This window comes from Pocillopora damicornis, chromosome 2 (assembly GCF_964200805.1).
Source record: "Pocillopora damicornis chromosome 2, jaPocDami1.2, whole genome shotgun sequence".
In the NCBI taxonomy this organism is placed as follows: domain Eukaryota; kingdom Metazoa; phylum Cnidaria; class Anthozoa; order Scleractinia; family Pocilloporidae; genus Pocillopora; species Pocillopora damicornis.
This window is the reverse complement of record NC_142671.1, coordinates 29,150,827-29,169,031: the sequence shown is the minus strand read 5'-3', so window position 1 is coordinate 29,169,031 and position 18,205 is coordinate 29,150,827. Positions and strand designations below refer to the sequence as shown.

At 39.3% G+C, this 18,205-nt stretch overlaps 1 pseudogene; it reads left to right on the top strand.

Moving 5' to 3' along the window:
* The first annotated feature begins 7,652 nt into the window (after positions 1–7,652).
* LOC149050713 (uncharacterized) lies at positions 7,653–11,125 on the top strand (annotated as a pseudogene).
* The last annotated feature ends 7,080 nt before the right edge of the window (positions 11,126–18,205 follow it).

The following is an 18,205-nucleotide window of genomic DNA, read 5'->3' as shown; positions in this document are numbered from 1 at the left end:
CAAGCCGCTGAAGGGTCTCTTTAACGAGAAGAAAGGAGTACCCCAACAAGCCTCTCCAAGAGTGCAGCGGTGGGCCCTAACCTTGGCAGCATACGAGTACAAGATTGCCTATAAAGCTGGGACCACAAACGCCAATGCGGATGCATTAAGTCGACTTCCCTTGTCCAATATGCCAGAGTCTGTTCCTGTACCGGGAGAGACAGTTTTGCTCTTAGAACATCTGACCACACCCCGATCAACTCACAACATATCCGAGAATGGACAAGGCGCGATCCTGTTCTCTCAAAAGTGCACCAGTTTACACTGAATGGATGGCCACACCACTGCCAGGATGTGCAACTACACCCATATTTGAGCCGGAAAGCAGAATTAACCATAGAAGGTGGATGCGTTCTATGGGGAAACAGGGTGATAGTACCACCTCAAGGACGAGCACAAGTCATAGCCGACCTTCACGAAGCCCATCCAGGCATATCAAGAATGAAAGCCCATGCACGTGGTTATGTGTGGTGGCCAAACATGGATCGTGAATTAGAAGATGCAGTGAAGAAGTGTCAGCAGTGCCAACTACACCAGAAGGTCCCAGCAGAAGCACCTCTACACTCATGGGAGTGGCCTGGTCAACCTTGGTCAAGAGTGCATATTGATTATGCAGGGCCTTACAAAGGTCACATGTATTTAGTGGTGATTGATGCTCATTCCAAATGGATGGAGGTCCACATAATGCGAAGTACAACATCAGCTGCCACAATAGTGAAGTTAAAGGAAATCTTCGCGACCCATGGCCTTCCAGAGACCATAGTCAGTGACAATGGTCCCAACTTTACAAGTGCAGAATTTGAGAATTTCCTCTCAAAAAACGGCGTCAAACACACCAAAGTCTCGCCATACCATCCAGCTTCGAATGGCCAGGCAGAGCGGGCAGTTAGAGCCTTCAAAGAAGGGGTAGAGAAAATGGAAGAGGGAACCATGCAAGACAAGTTGTCACCTTTTCTGCTTAAATACAGAACAACGCCACACACGACCACAGGGGTTCCCCCCGCAGAGCTACTGATGAAAAGAAAGCTGAAAACTAAGCTCGATCTTATAGTTTCCAACACTGCAAGTCTGGTGAGACAGAAGCAAGAACGTCAAAAACAGACCCACGACCACCATCCCAAAAACAGAGATTTTGAAGCCAGTGATCCTGTGTTCATAAAAGACTTCAGTTCCCCCAAGTCCTGGCAGAAAGGAACTGTGGTGCAGACAACAGGCCCAGTCTCAGCCCTAGTTGAATTACCGGATGGTCGAGTTGTTCGACGACATCAGGACCATGTGCGGAAGGACCACAACCAAGGCCCAACAATATCAAATCCTGAGATCTTAGTACCAGGAGCGCTCCCCGATTGCACAACAGACACAACGCAACCGAGTGGTCCAGCCGAACCGGTCGTGAGTTCGCCTGACACTCAAGAGGCTAAACTATCACGCCCAGTCCGCAACCGTCGTTTGCCGGAACGTTTCAAGGACTATGAACTTTAGAAAAAAAAATTATGTGACATTACTCACGAACATTGATTGGCAATCGACGAGAATTGTTGCGTGACGTACATTGCGTGAAAAACATTAATGATTAGTTTTATTACGCTTCAGTTCAGCATTGTTTACTTTTTGTGTGTGTACTTTTCTTTGTTTAAGCTAAGCAAAAGTCTTAAGGGGGAGGAATGTTATAATCTAGTCACGTGCAGAATCATGTGATGAGTAATCAGATATCCCTGTTGTGCAATGTATGATTTTCAGTTCTTTTCTTCCACCTCATTAAAAAGCATGTAGATCTACAATATTCGTGTCCTTGGTTTATTACAGAAAGCTTTTTGTTTTGTGAAAACGACTGTATTCCTTTAATTTTCTTTTCTGACAGGGAATGTTCTTAAATATTCCTGTCTTGAAGTAATTTTATAAAATGGAGTACAGTTTACAGTTTGTGATTTATTGATAAGCAATCCAAGACTGGGGTAAAAATTTGCTCTCAAGTGATATTTAACTTTCATGCATATTAGCTTAATGGCTTCTTTGTAATTCAACTTGAAATAAGAAGGTGGCAAATGCAATTACTTGTTGAAATACAAAACAAAGTGGCTGTCTTTAGTCTTTAAGTTGCTTGTAATATTTTAACTCCTAAACTGTTATGTGCATTTAAAGATGTTACATAATTTGCGCATCACTCTAGAAGTAGGCAGAAACACTCGACTACATTGATAAATCTTTCTGGTCACACCTCTCAACAGTTATTGTTATGAACTCTTAGATAAATGCGCATGATAATGTGGATTTCTTCTGATTTTGAAAAAAAAGATAATATGTACAATGCGACGGAAAACTATTTTCGTTACCGTTATCCGTAATATTCTTCGAATGAAACGCCTCGGCTGTATTCTCTGCATGCCTCACAAGTGGACGCGTGATTCTAAATACTCCTGCCGTAGAACGAAAATAAAGATATTCGCGCCCCCCGTTCAGATACCTATAGCCTGATTCTCACTGAGTACGAAGTTCTTCGACCCGCTCTCTTCTCTCCCCGTCAACAGTACCCCGCACGAAATCCTGTTCAGGGCGCTTCTCTTCTATGTGATTGGATAACTCAATTGTGCTAAAATATATTTATTAAAACAACGTAAATTTTAGACACGAGATGTTAACGAATCTCGTTTATGCTCATTGCTTTTCCTTGGTTTTTTAAATGAGAAGTTATTTCAAAACGCCACGTTAAGACTATCGGATGTCTACCGCTGAATGGTAAGGCGGAATTTTCAAGCCTCTCACCAACTCTCACCGTTCTTTGATCATCGACTGATCATCGATCCTTGATCATCGAATCCAACCTTATTGGGAACTTTTACTTTTGAGTTCAGTATTCCATTTCTTACGGCTTAAACTTAATTCTTAAATGTTGTCTGTTGTTATTCTTTTAAGATAAGCTTTTCTGTTTCTCGTAGTTCGGCTACTGTGGTGGTGACTATTTTTACCTTGTTCTTCATGAAAGTTCCTCTCGAAAGTTCCTATCATATAATTTATCGATCTGACTGCTCTTTCCCAGTCGAGGAACCTTGAAACGCCATTAGTGCGGCTAAACTTCTTCTTGACTGAAGTCGTGCGCACAATAGCCTAGTTCTCTTATCTGACTAACGAAAATGTCTCCTCCTAAAAATAGAATTTTCTCCCCTATAGGAAGCAGGCCCTCTGAGACAATTAGATTTGATTAGTCCCTGGTCATTTCCTCGGCATCTCCCTGGGGCGTGATCGGCTGGATTATTCTTGGTCTTGATGTATCGAGAATATGAAAGTTATTTCTAAAACTTTTGAGCTTGACTGAAAGAGCAGTGTGAGGCTGGAGAGGAAATGCTCGCCGAAGCACAGATTAAGACTACGAAATTAAATTGTTTTTCTTAACTCTGGAGACACCTGAACCAGAGAATCGAGAAAAGTCTAGTAATTCCAGTGGCAAAGAAGCATGTGTGAACGCTCACCGAAGGCTGCGAAATCAATCTTTTCTTTTTATAACTTTGGAGACAGCTGAACCAGAGAATCGAGAAACGGCTTCTAATCACAGTGGTAAAGGAGCATGTGTGTATGCAACATATAGAGACAGATCAGTTTGCGCAGTGGCGTGTAGTCGTGATTGTATCACCGGCTCAATTTGCCTCCGTTTTCTATTTGCTCTGCGCTGTTGTTTAAATCACTCCCTATTTTATCCGGATAATTTCGTTTCCTGTGTATGTCGTGTCCTAAACATTGATGAAGGCACGAAGATGTCGGATAGAGTAGATATGCATCATGTAAGCTATCAGTCAGCGTTGAGTTCGACCCATCATCTGGAAATTTCATCTTCTACAAGAAGGCATGGTGACTTTATTCGTCAGAGATCTTACACACCATACTCCGCTATTAACCTCACTCGCCTTCGCTCAGCAACTAGTAGCGACACTAGTTGCTGGTCGACTTATTACGACTTTAACAACAAATAGTTGTACTTTGAAACGTAGACGACGGAACCATTACAACCATTCCAATCTTGCTCAGATTAATTGAGTATCCGATCTTCATCAGACAACAACGGCCATACTAATCTGACTGTGTGCACGCTGAATGCTCGCTCTATTGCCAACAAATCTACGTTATTTGCTGATTACATCTATTTTGCCATATACGACATTTACAAATGGAAAAAAAAAATGAAGAAAATTGATGACAGAAAATAAATGGCGAGAAAACCTGAAAGAAACCACGAGGCTTATAACAAGTCAGGTTTTCTCACTTAAAATAACTAATCTTATATTAGAATTACAATATGGACTTATGGTAATTAACTTTGACCGCGCACACGTACACACACACACACACGCACACACATATTAAGTAAGTTAGTTAAGAATTACTGCCTTACAGAAGCTAATACTTAGAGAGAAGAAATTCCTTAAGCTTTCTTTTAAAAGAAGCGGAGGAGGGAGAACTAGTTATGTCAGAATTTAACGAATTATAAAAGTTTGGACCTTGAAAGTAAATTGAAAACTTCCTGGTGTTCGTTCTGCACAGTGGCAAACGGAAGGACTGAGCATTCCTAGTATTATAATTGTGGATTTGGCTATTCAGTAAAAAAAAGTTATTGAATTTGGAAGGGAGTGTAGAGTTCTCGAATGAAAACATAAAAGTACCTAATTGAAACGAATGGATATCATGAAATTTTAAGAGTTTAAGTTCCTTTAAAATAGGGCCAGTATGGGCAATGTATGTAGAATTGCTTACTATTCTTAACGCACGTTTCTGTAAGGTTACAATTCTTTGAAGGTTTGACTTATAGGTACCAGCCCAAGCTAAATTGCAATAATACAAATATGGAAGGATCATAGAATTGTATAAAGTACGAAGGGAGTGAGTAGAGAGAAAAAACCTAGATTTATGAATAATACCTATAGATTTGGATAATTTATTTGCTGTTAAGGATATATGCGATTTCCAGGTCAAATTGTCATCTAATAAAACACCCAAAAACATGGTCTCAGAAACACGAAGAATAGGCTGCTCATTTATGAAAACTTGAAATTCAAAGGATTGCTTCTTTTGCCAAGGCTTGAATACCATAAAATTAGTCTTGGCTAAATTCAAGGAGAGCCGGTTTGCTGCAAACCAGGTTGACAATTTGTTTAATTCTCTATTTGATGTGTTAATTAGGTAAACAGGGTCATTATGGGAGATAAATAAGTTTGTATCATCAGCAAACAAGATTGCATCAAGCAGGGAAGCATTGTTCAAATCATTAACATACAGGATAAAAAATAAGGGACCAAGAATAGAACCTTGAGGCACCCCACAGGGAATCCCCTGTGGGGCAGATCTAACGTTATTAAATTCGACAAATTGTGTCCTCTCAGAAAGATAACTTTTGACCCATTCTAGTGCCAGACCACGGATCCCATAATGATTGAGTTTTTCAAAAAGAATGTCGTGATTTACCGTATCGAATGCTTTCGAAAGATCTAGGAATACTCCAATGGCATGTTCTTTTCTATCAAATGCAGAAGAAATTTTGTCACACAAATCGATAAGCGCAAGGCTAGGAGAGCGATTTTTTCTAAAGCCATATTGATTATCACATAAGACATCGGAGTCATTGAGATAATTCATAATACGGTTGTGAATTATTCGTTCCAAAAACTTTGAAAAGCACGGTAGAACAGAAATAGGTCTGTAGTTGCTGAAGAGAGCTTTGTCACCTGATTTAAAAATAGGTATGACACGAGCAATTTTCAAATCATCCGGAACGATACCATGAGTAATGGAGAGATTTACAATGTGTGTTAATGGAGAGGAAACGCTGTATATAGATCGCTTTATGATAGACATAGGGATATTGTCATACCCAGCCGATTTTCCCGCCGGAAACGTAGATGCGATATCTATAATCTCCTCCTGAGTTGCTAAATTTAGGAATCTAAATCTATCAGTGTAATGCTGACTTATTTGTAAAAAATGAAATCTTGTTATCGGATAACGACCCTGTAATTTGTAATGCGATAGCTTCTCCTGGCTTCAAGGTATTTAGTTTTCCCAAAAATACTCGTTAAGGTGGGGATACGCTTCTTCTGTTTATTTATTTATTTTTTCAATAGCTTTATTGGGTATGACTCATATAATTCTAGTACAATAATACAACACACGATAAAAATCGAAAGTATAAGATACACAAAGAATAATTATTGAGAGAGGAAAGCAGACATAAAAAGTCGTGGACCCAATAGGCCTGGTGCGAACAGCACCCCTTGACCCTTGCGAGGCGACGCCCGTAAGATAAAAAGAGGAAACAAAATCATGAACATTGAGATCGGTAGCACCATTCAGACATTTGAGCAAGAAAACGAGATTAAAAAAATTATAACATGCTGCTCTTTGGTCGGTTTTTTTTCGCAAACTCTAATTTCGTTCAGAGCATCTTTTGAATGTTCCGAATGGTCTCCATCAAATCTTCGAAAATTCATGCCTTACACTGGCTATAATATATCGTCGACCGTACACTTAGAACCAATCCTGTGACTATTATCAGTTTTATTGAGGAACTTTTAGACTTCTTGATACCCATTATTTTATCTCGTGATCCTCTTTTCTTAACTGGTGATTTCGACATGAGCTTTGATGATCACAATCACACGGCGGCTTGTCATTTCTTCGATTTATTGGAGTTGATATCATTAAATCGACGCGTGTCGGAATCAACACATGAACTGGGCCATGAACATGATAATTAAGCGGAACTCGGATAACTTTATCAGTGGTCAACGTATGCTAGATATCCTACACTGCTATTCAAACTGAAAACAGCTTGACCACCCTTAAAATTAACCTTTATTCATTTAGGAAGTTGCGATCATTTAATATGGACGCATTTCTTGCTATGAAAAGTATCGAACACTGCGTAAGGGACACCTGTTCATGGATGTTGAACGATAATATTAAACTGAACAACATTTGCCATGTAACATCGCTTATTATTACTACCGATAAGAAACAGAATGGAGCTTGAAATGGTTCCAACTACTTTTAGGATTCGTTAAATTAGAAAGTTTTGGGCTCCCTCTTACCTAATTATGATCTCAGAATTTCCAAAAACAGATTCCCTTTACTTCATACCAGTTTTCAGTCCGAAGCTAGCCCATAGGTGAAAAATTTTTATTGTTCTGTTTAAATTATTGAATGCACTTCCTCTGAACATAGGGGGGTGCAAATACAATCGAAATCGCACAATGGGCATTTTTTATAGCTTTAGTTGATTGTAATATTTTAACTCTTAAATTGTGATGCGCATTTGCAAATGTGATGGAATTTGCGCATCTAGATTCATCATCATTATTATTATTATTATCATTATTATTATTATTAATCTTAAGTGGAGTGGTGAACGGACGTGCCACGGCTTGCTCCACTATTTTTAAATACCATTTTATTATTTTTATCTCTTTTAACCGTTCAACCCTCAATACGTATCCATTAGAACATCTATTAGACAATTGCAACTCGTCGGTACAAATTTGGATGGAAAGTTAAACAAGCAAACGAAACCAAAAACCGTTTAAACAACATCGATGATAGTGAGCTGGTTGTAAAGAGGAACATTGCGAGATATGTCGAGGAAACAGGCCAAAGTGAAATGGACAGAACGTATGAATAGTGATCTTCTGGAATGCAAGAGAACAGCGAAGGATCTGATATCGTCTGTAGACCCTCCACGAAACGCTACCGGGAGGAAGAAGGGTTATATCGAAGTAATGACGGATTTATGGGAAGAAAAGGGTTACAGATACTTGGGGCTAAAAAGCCAGAATTTACGGGATCAAGCCTCGAGATTGAATAAAATATAGCAAGAGCAGAACTATATACGAAATACTAGCACTTTATTCGAGAGTGGGAACAGGTTAGAAATTGAGTCGGATGATAAAGAAGAGAAGGCGCCCGAGGAAAATAATATTCAAGCTGAATTGCGAAACATTCAAAACAATAGCCCACAGCAGCAGTTTGAAAATGCTAATTCCGTTATCTCGGATTTTCATCAGCCAGTAACAACCGAGAGTGGTCGAGTACCTTCTCCCACGGGATTTCCTAGTACAATAGTCATAGATCAAAACAAAATCAAACCAAATCTGCCCGATTATGAGTTGTTTCCTTCCTAAATAAAGAAAAAAACATGGAGTAATATTAGCCACACGAGCTAATGTATTATTGTCAATGGTGTTTACGACGAAATCCTCCACTACAGTAGAAATATATTCAATGTACCATCTGGCCGTGCAGGGAAGAGTTTCATCGAAGAATTAACTTTCTGGATTAAGCAGTTCAATGCAGATTCTAATTTGAACTCAGTTGTCTTGAAAGCATACATGGTGCTCCCAACTTTGATCCTGCAAAAACCGTCCGCTACTTCTAAAAGCAAGGAACACAGCGCAGCAATAGAGCGTCGATTAACTCTCTGGAAACAAGGGATCTTGATTTGCTGCTTAAAGAAGTGAGGTTTATACAGGAGAAATTTGTGAACTCTAAGAAAGCTAGGACGGTCGAGGACGTATCCAAAGTTTTTTCAAAACTGGTTCTGCAAGGAAAATTAGCAGCTGCAATGAAACTCCTAGATAACAAGAGCTCGTCTGGCCTGCTCGACCTATCACCCAGAGGCGGCTGATATTGCAGAGGAGAGTTTGTTGCACGGTCCAGTTGATTATATTCCACCAAACGTGTATGATTATAGACGAAGAAATAATTTACAACTCAGCAAGCAAAACCAAGGGCTCAGCATGGCCATCGGAAATGGACTCGGAGCTTTATAGGAGAATACTGTGCTCTAAGAACTTTAAGACTGAGGATAAAATCCTAAGAGAAGAGATAGCTGTGTTTACCACAGGCGGCCCAAGCTCCAGCTGTGAGATGATCATCTTGCGCAATAACAGTCATGGCAGAATTGTAAGAGTTTGTATGAGAATATTTACGACCGCTCTAAGGAATAAAAAAATACGTCAAATTCTCAAAAAATGTACCTCACCTTACTTTCACAGCGTATTGCTTGTTATCTGACCGCTTACTTTGATGAAAAGAACACATTTTAGCGAGTTGTCCATTTCGAGGTTTTCAACGTACATAAGAAAAGCCCAAGGCTGAACATTCCATTTCCGAACGCCCGATCTGAGAAGCGAACAATTCCAGCGCAAAATGACCGGGCAGCCACAAATCCAACGCAGAATCCAAGCACACATACTGTAGTTTCATTTCAATTCCCTACAAACTCAATATTCTCCGTGCAACCGACGCTAAGCCGCGGTTTGCTTCAAAAATTTCCAGTTCAGAGGTTTATAACAGCCCGCGTCCACATCAACCTTGACACACGACCATTGAAAACCAGCTAGGTAACCTTGCCTCCCTTTTAAACTGAGTCTCGCCGGGGACCCCACGATAACTTGGCATGAAGAAATTCGCCCGCTCGACAAGAACCCTAGAATTAGACCAATCGGCGTTGGAGAGGTCGTGAGGCGAGTAATGGGAAAAATGGTCAGCGGTTTTTTAAAGGAGGAAATAAAAGAAGCGGCAGGTCCCCTACAAGTTTGTGCTGGTCATAATGTAGGAGTGGAGGCTGCGATACATACAATGAGCCAAGTGTTTGAAGAAGAAGGAACAGATGGGATTCTGTTGATCGATGCAAGTAACGCCTTTACGCAAATGAACAGGTCAGCGGCTTCGCACAGTATCCAGATCACATCCAAAGAAATGGCGCACTATGTAATAAACACCTATAGAAGCCCATCTTGACCGTTTATCTGCAGTGGAGGTGAAACACTTTCACAAGAAGGCACTACGCAAGGGGATCCCCTAGCGATGCCATGGTACTCATTCAATACATCTATAATGATTCAGAATCTGAGGGCGCACTGCCCGATGGTTAAACAGGTGTGGCTTGCAGACGACTCTGCTGGAGGAGGGAGAATCGCGCAGTTGTACGACTGATACAAGCAATTGATTAAAGAGGGAGAAAAGTTTGGATATCTCGTGAACGGGTCAATGAGCTGGCTGATTGTTAAGTTTGAGGCACTTGCAGATGAAGCAAAGAGGGTGTTTGGAGATGAAGTCAATAAGCAACTGAAGGTCAGCGCCATCACGGAGCAGTCATTGCGTCGCAAGAATAAAAATATTAATATTGTGAGGAGAAAATTCGCATATGGAAAGAGGAAATCGAACGGCTCTGAAAAGAGTCAGCCTTACACAGCGTACATTGTCTTCATAAAAGGGTGCAAGTTAAAGTTCACCTACTTCATGCGCACTATAGATTCGTTTGAGGATTATGTCGATCCAATCCAAGAGGCGATTGACGACCTACTTCTTCCAACTTTGTTCGGTCAATCAGGGCCTCTCCCTAACGAGGTGCGTCTACTTGTCACCTTAACAATGGCTCAAGGGGGTCTGGGCATGCCAGATTTGAGAGCTGAGGCGCCACAACAGTTAGCTGCCTCGAAGTCAACAACTACTGCGCGTAGATTCTATCAAATCGCAGAGTACATTTATGGCGCCAGGCGAAAGCTTTACGGAGGAGCTTAAGAGACATCATCAGTCACTTAAGAGGGCGCGTGACAAAGAGAAAATGGAAGGCATTAACTCAACTCTTTCCCCAGATCTGCTGCGACTAGTTAATCAATCGAGAGACAAGGGCGCAAGTTCTTGGTTAAATGCGATGCCTCTCGCAGATCAGGGCTTAGCCCTTAATAAGCAGGAGATTAGAGTGTTACTAGAACAAGACAGCATCTGAAGTATTCAAGGAGCAAGAGGACGAGAAGACACGCAAGTACCAGCAGCGGGTGCTAGATGTAGAGATGGGTTCATTCACACCTTTAGTGTTTGGAACCAATGGCGGAATGGGAAATGAGTGTCAGCGTTTCCCGAAGCATCTTGCAGATAAGATAGCTCAGAAGGACACCGAGCCGTATAACACCGTTATCGCATGGCTCAGGACACAAATCTCTTTCGAACATCTAAGATCGGCACACGCATGCCTGAGAGGATCACGAACACCTTTTCACAGCAAGATAGGACACTCCTCAGACTGCAAAATAAACGTCGCCACTGCGGGAATCTAAAGTTTTTTTTCTTTGTTTTGGAGTGGGACAATTTTCAAACTAAATGCTTTTGTCTTATACATAATTTTGAATTTTTATGAAATTTCGTATGTTCATTTTGTCAATTGTATCTTGAAAATAATCTCTAATTGTGAATAAAGTTATACTGTTGTTATCGCTATCATCATTATTATTATTATCATTTTGATTATCTTTACCATTATTATTATTATTATCATTAGATATTCCAGGAGTAAGTGTTGCCTCGCTCAAAGGAGGAGCAATACTTCGAGATACAATCGCTTTCTGCCATCTTCGAATCGAGTAGTGGTACAAGGCAAAGACGATTATTGACTTTTTTCTTGATATGATGTCAAATCCGCTGGACTGAATAAAGTGTGTTACACATGCTACCGAGCGCCCTTGAGTGTCTTTCCAATTCGGGAAGGAACGTCAGTTTTGGGTAGAAAAACTCACATATCATTTAATCTAGTGTGACGGTACCATAGCTCAAATAATCCACGCAACTGAAGAAGTTTCTTGTGCTTACAATCAAGCCGTGGTTTCGCAGTACAGGAAAGGGGTTTAAAGGGCCAGAGCAGGAGAAACTTCGACGCCGTAAACAATGCACAAAGAAGAAAACGTTTTCGCTCTCTATTTCTGTTGAGAGAACCAAGCCAAAATAAAAGATGGGGAAATATTCAAAAGATACCCTTCAAACATGCTGATGAACGAGCTAGAGTTGAGCTATCGATGAAACAGTGGCTGACACTGTAAAAAGATGGTTTCGTACTTCGTTTCAAAATCTATGTATCACAACAGCTGATTCGGACAGTTTTTCTTTTTGAAAATTTCGATGAAAAGCTCCACCACAGACATGTTCCGTCGACTGTAATCGTTCGTACGCGGCATTTCGCAAACACTTTCTATCGGTTTGAAAGAAATCTTGACACAACGTGCTGATTGATTCACGTATTTTGCATAAAAAGCAAGTGTTTGAAGCGATCGAAAATAAGTCACGATGGCTCTTTCTCCAAAACAAACTCGTGTTAAAGAAAAATGTTGAGTCAGTTCGTAGAAATTTATATGAGTTATAACCCAGATTAAAAGGAATATCTGCATGGTGCGTGACAAAGTATATAATTAAAAAAACTCCTGATACGATATAAATAATGTGCAACTATTTTTAACATTATTGGATATATCTTCATTGGCGTCACTGAAATTAACGTAGTGGCTTAATTAATATTTCATTATCCTAAGGCCGAATAGCATTGTTTATTTAGCATTTTCTGAGGTCGATACTATCTGCACACCCAATTGCAAGTAGAGGTAATGATTTCAAAACCATGAGACACATAATATTTAAATTACTTGGCTGGAATGGAAATATTTTCCAAAATTTGAAGAAGTAATGAACAGATTGTTAAAATAAACTGTATGCGCTATCCTCTGACCCCTGTATGGTCCAATATTCAAACATTTGAAGCTGCTTACCGATTTGAAATGTCTCATAAGGATTAACTTCGCTCGTGATCATAATCGATTCATTGTTTATTCAGCTTCATTTATTAAATTGAATTGAACTCGCCTACTGATAAAATTAACGAAATATTTTGAATCATCTTTAAAAGATGTATCCTTTCAACCCCTCTAGACACACACTTCAACAGTTACTTTAAGGAACCCTCGGGCTAAATTTTTTCTACTGATTAAAAAGTAACGATACGGCGAAAAAACTATTTCGTTATCGTCAGCTATAATACAAACTTTGTGAAACAAGAGACTTTTTGTGATCTTATTAAGCAGTTATAGACGGTCAGAAAGCGTGGCTCGAGCTATTGGACGTTTGGTTCCATAGTTAACCACATTTAATTTCAATTCATTGATTTCTGATTTTTTGTTTTGCTTTTCATTGACGTTGATTTGCAGTATAGGAGTCTTACTTACAGCGTCAATGTCCCCCGGTAGTAAACCCTGATGCCAGCGAACACTCCTCGTGTTAAATGCTGTAACTGGTTGTTGGACAAGTTCCTGGAATAAATAAGTCATTTTAATGAAGCGTGAACTGTGCTGTCTGCGACGTGTGTTTTCCTAGCTACATCTTGAAAGCGCCCGATACTTTTTCGAAATAATAATGTTTGTATTTACCTCACACTAGTGGATAATTAGATCAAGTTACTCTACCCTCGAGAGATTCCGTTCAATTAATCTGCCAATATTTCAAGGCACACCATCTGGTTTTCTAGGCAGCGGTACAAATTTTAAAAGATGGCGAAAACTTTGATCAGATTAATCGCTTGTCGATGATTAAAACTCGAATATTGAAAGAAATGGAGGACTCATTTTAAATCACCTTTTGTTATATTCCTTTAATCTCGCTGGTGATAAGACTGAATAGTTTATTGAAACACTAAGTGACCAGAGAGAATCTTTCAGTCGAAACGATGAGGAGTAACGTTGATATTAGCGCATGAATGTATTGTGAAATTCTTTCAGAACTCTCAGCAAAGATTTATTATCACACTAAATATTAACTGAATTTTCATTTGAGCCACGAGCACTAATTTTCTATTGAGTGACATCAATTCAAGAATAGCGGTTTTACTGGGCGTTTTTAGTGCTGGTTGTCTTTATGTGGTCCTGAGTAACATTGTAAAGACTAAATGAATGTAAGTATATGAAAATCACACATGTGCACAGCGGATAAAGAAATGAATATGGAAGCGATCCTCGTAGTAATGTACATTACTTAACCAGTAGTCAAAATAGGGCCTGAAAAAAATTCAGCAGTAGTAAAAATAAGTTTCAAATCCCGTACAGGCCTGAATTTTTTCAGGCCCTATTTTCACTTCTGCTTAAGAATTATTCATTACTGCGAGGATCGCTTTCCTATTCATTTCTTTATCTGAAGTTCACCTGTATGATTTTCATATATTCTACGGTCATTTATTCATCACTTCACGGGTTTATTTGGAACCAACATAATGATCAGCTCCCAGTTGACTTGTTAGCTCAGTTGGTAAAGCGCTACACCGATATCGCAGAGGTCACGGGTTAAAATCCCGTTCAGGTCTGATTTTTTTTTTCAGGCCTTATTTTCACTACTGCTTAAGAATTAGTGATCATTACTTCGAGGATCGCTTCCATATTCATTGTTGAGACTGATTTCATGCCATTATGAGCGGTTTTGTGGCAACTAACTTCGAGCATTCATCAGGGGTATTATAGCGGTTGTATTTAAAAGCTCACTAGCGATGTCTTCAAGCGGTTGCCTCAGACAGTTATCAAACGGTTGTCTTCAGGCCTTCATCACCGCTGTTGAAGCGCTTGCCTTAAACCGTTCCTCAGCGGTTTATCAGCTGTTGCCTCCTGGTGGTCTCGCAGCGAATGCGCCTCTGAGCCGTTTTTTGTGGCTACTGCCTCCTACAGGAGGCGAAGCCGCATGAGTTGTCGAAATTAGTGAGTGAGTGAGTGAAACAATAGAATTCTGATCTTGACCCAATTTCGACCCGATGTTTCCCGATGCTAGCTACTCATAATTATTGTTTTTTTTGGTGTGTCTCATTGATTCGACATTCGCATTCGATATGCATTCGATACACAGTTGAGTTCTCTCTTTTTGTGATTTCTAGCTTAGAGCCACTTGCACATTATATTTACCGACTTTACAGTTCTTGCCGTGACACTACGGAAGTCAATAGAAGACGTTAATCATCTCACAATCAATTCAGGATTGCACGCGATTAAAAAAAAGTGTTTTCCTTTCAGAAATAGGTGTGATCGGCGCATCGTGAAACAGAGCAGATTTTTTTTCTGTGAAGAGAGAGCGTTTTACCGTTTAAATCAGATGCCCAGATCGGAAGACATATAATCTTTCAGTTCTTGCCGTGACACTACTAAAGACGATAAACATCTCACAATAGTTCACAGTGGCATCCACCGACGCATAATTGAAATCAAAACTTTTCCTTGCAAAAATATCTCAAAAGATGTGATCTGCACATCATGAAAGCTTTGCAAAATTTTTTTCGTCATAAAAAGAGAGCATTATTCTGTTTGAATCAGCGGCTTATGCCGAAAGAGCCGCTAAATTTGCGATGCGAGGAATGGTGGAATATCTTAAGACACGGAATGACGGAATATCCTATATCGCGAAATGCCTTTTGGTATGAAATAAGTCTCAAAAAATGGAATTGCAATAAGATAAGAAAATGTGTTAAAACTTGTGCTATACCAGTAGCCACATGCGGTCCTTCACTATTTATTTTCTAGAGGATGTCTTGAAATGTTGAATTTTTTAGTTTGTAATTTGTGCTCTCGAGGGTCTTCGTTTTTGCTAAAACCGTTTCGTTTAAGCGTTTCATCAGCAGCGTTGCAGTGGTTGTATACCACAAGCGTTCTTTAAACGATCTCTCTCAACCAGAATGCACTGCTGTGAAGTGGCCATTCTCAACACTTTCTGTATAACAAAAAGGGAGGCCAACTTATATGTGATATTATTCGGCTAAATATATCTTTGCAATCTTGACCGAGAAACGGTTTTTTATAACCTCATTTAGTTTATTTAAGTATCTGTCGTCTATTTGCTACGTTTTTTTTTGTCCTTATCATTCCATGTTCGCGATAACGAAGCCATCGACAAGAGGTCGTTCTGTGCGAAATGAAAGCCTTAAGGATTGGCAAGATAACAAGCTGACAGTTTGCAGAGGCCATGCTATACAGCATTTCAGTGGAAATTAAATCAGAAAACTCCTCTCGGCACCTGCATTGGAAGGTCTCTGTCTCTGTAATTTTATGCACTTGCACGTCAAGGGTCGATTCCTGGTTAAATCTCTTGCCTTTGTACACTTTTGTGTCATAGGCGTTAGTTGCACTTGGAAAAAGTTTTCCGAGATGTTTTCTTAGTGGATAAAATCTGTCGTCGGGGGACATTTCTTAGTACTACCCTGACTTTTGCGATTAAAGAAAATCCTTTTCAAAGAGCGAAAACATCAAAAGCACTGTAAAGTGCTTGGGTGGGGCAGGCAGATTTCGGAAAAATCGAGTTAAATAAAAGAAATCACGGGGTGATTGTCAACGCTCGTCAGTCGTGAACTTTGTTAAAAGACAAAATTGGCACCTAGCAAGAATTTTCGTTTTCAAAACTGTGACGAAAAGCAAAATTTTTAGGAGTATAAGGCAATCAATGGTATGAACGCAGCTTCCCACACCTGGGTTTTAAACGAATTTTTACGGAGCTACCAAGATTTCGCACGCCGGGGGAAACAAAATCAAATTCTGAGTTTTAGGCACTGTAATCTTCCATGCGACTCTGAAAATGAAGACTGCCCAAATAACGATGCAAAGTTAAGCAAATTCCAAGCTTTGAAATTCACTTTTATACCATACGCTACCTAGCTTTCGGAGATGAAGCGTTTATTAAACTGTAGCTATGAAACAACTGGAATAATAACAAAAAAAATGGAAATTTGCCGATATTTCTTCCTCAGAAAGTTTGCGTGAACACAAAAAAAAAAACAGAACAAAAAAAAAAAGGGAAACTTAGTTTTCTTTAAATTCTCTTCACTACTTTAGCAATGTCAGTTTTAGGGCCACACGAGACCATTCCTGACTTGCTTTTCTTCTTAGGATCGAATGGCCTTACCATTCAAGACTTTCACACTGCGACCAACCTGCAGAGTACACCGTTTGAAGGGAATATCATTCTTGCACCCTGAGGTCAGTTATAATCATTCTTGCACCCTGAGGTCAGTTATATTACTGAGTGAAATTGGTTCAAGCAAGACTATCAAACAGAGATCAAATGTTATTGTTTGTGGAGGATACAATGAGTAATTGAGAACTTTTTTCTTCTGAAAAATGTCCTTATTCATCAAAAAAGTCTGATTTAACTTTAGCAGACTCGCTTAAATAATTTATATCACAGCTATCGTACACTTCACACTTTGTGTTCTGTTCGTTTACGGAATTTTTAACCTATGCAATCACTATAATATTAAAAAATGGTTCATTTCCTATATTTTCAAATTTAAACAAAGCCGAAGGCTATTTTACCAGACCAAGTTAAAAATGGTTGTCTGAACAATGAAATTTTAGTTCTTCCGTCTCTAAATATGCTGCCCGAATTGGAGTGAAAATTTCCCGAAATTACTCAAGGACTATTATGTCTACCTCACATGTAACACAGATGTCATCTTTTTCATCAATTTATCGTGCTGTGGTTCTTCCTACTTGACAGCAAATACGTACACAAATTTATTCTTGGGTCATAATAACAAAAACAATAAATAATAACTAAACAAGCAAACGCCAACGGAAAACGAACGAAAAAAAAAACACAACGTGTATGTTAATAACAAAGTCTTTCTTTTCTTCTTTATCTCATTTCGTGGAACTTAAATTCAATTTTGTTTTTAACCTTCGAAAAGAGTTCTTATTTGGAGCTGAGGACAGCTCCATCTGAGAAGGGAAAATATGTTAAAAGACAAAATTGGCTTTTAGCAAGAATTTTCATCATAGGTGTTTTTTCACTTATTTGAACGTTAAAAATGAATGGAAATAATATTAGCATAAACCATTCAGTAAACATTGTAATGAGCCAGTTGATCATTTCTTATTCCTTTTGGCGGTCTTATCTTACAGGTAGAGTTTGGTTACCTTTTCCTTATCGTGATGGTGAATTTGACATGGAGACAGATGTTGTTGCGAAAACTGCGGTTTGCGGGATATCAGTATATTTCCATTATGTTGTTAAGATGATTAATTACTAGGAAAATGACTCTACCTTATAAAAATTGATCCTGTACAGGAATTTCCTGGATATAACCCTCTCTTATACTTTACTATTCTCTTTTTTAGGCTAAATCCATGTCGAATTCCCGATCCGGAAAATGGTTTTTAAATTTTAATTCAGCACGTTCGACACCTCTTTTTCTTAAAGGTGACTTAATGTGTAAACATGTAGTAATTTTCATCTTTGCACTGAATTTGTAATCAGATAACTTATACGACTGGCAAGTAGCTCTTTTAGGGGCGGTACTTTGGGTACGCCCTTCCTTCTCCGAATTTTGTGTTTATTCTGTTGT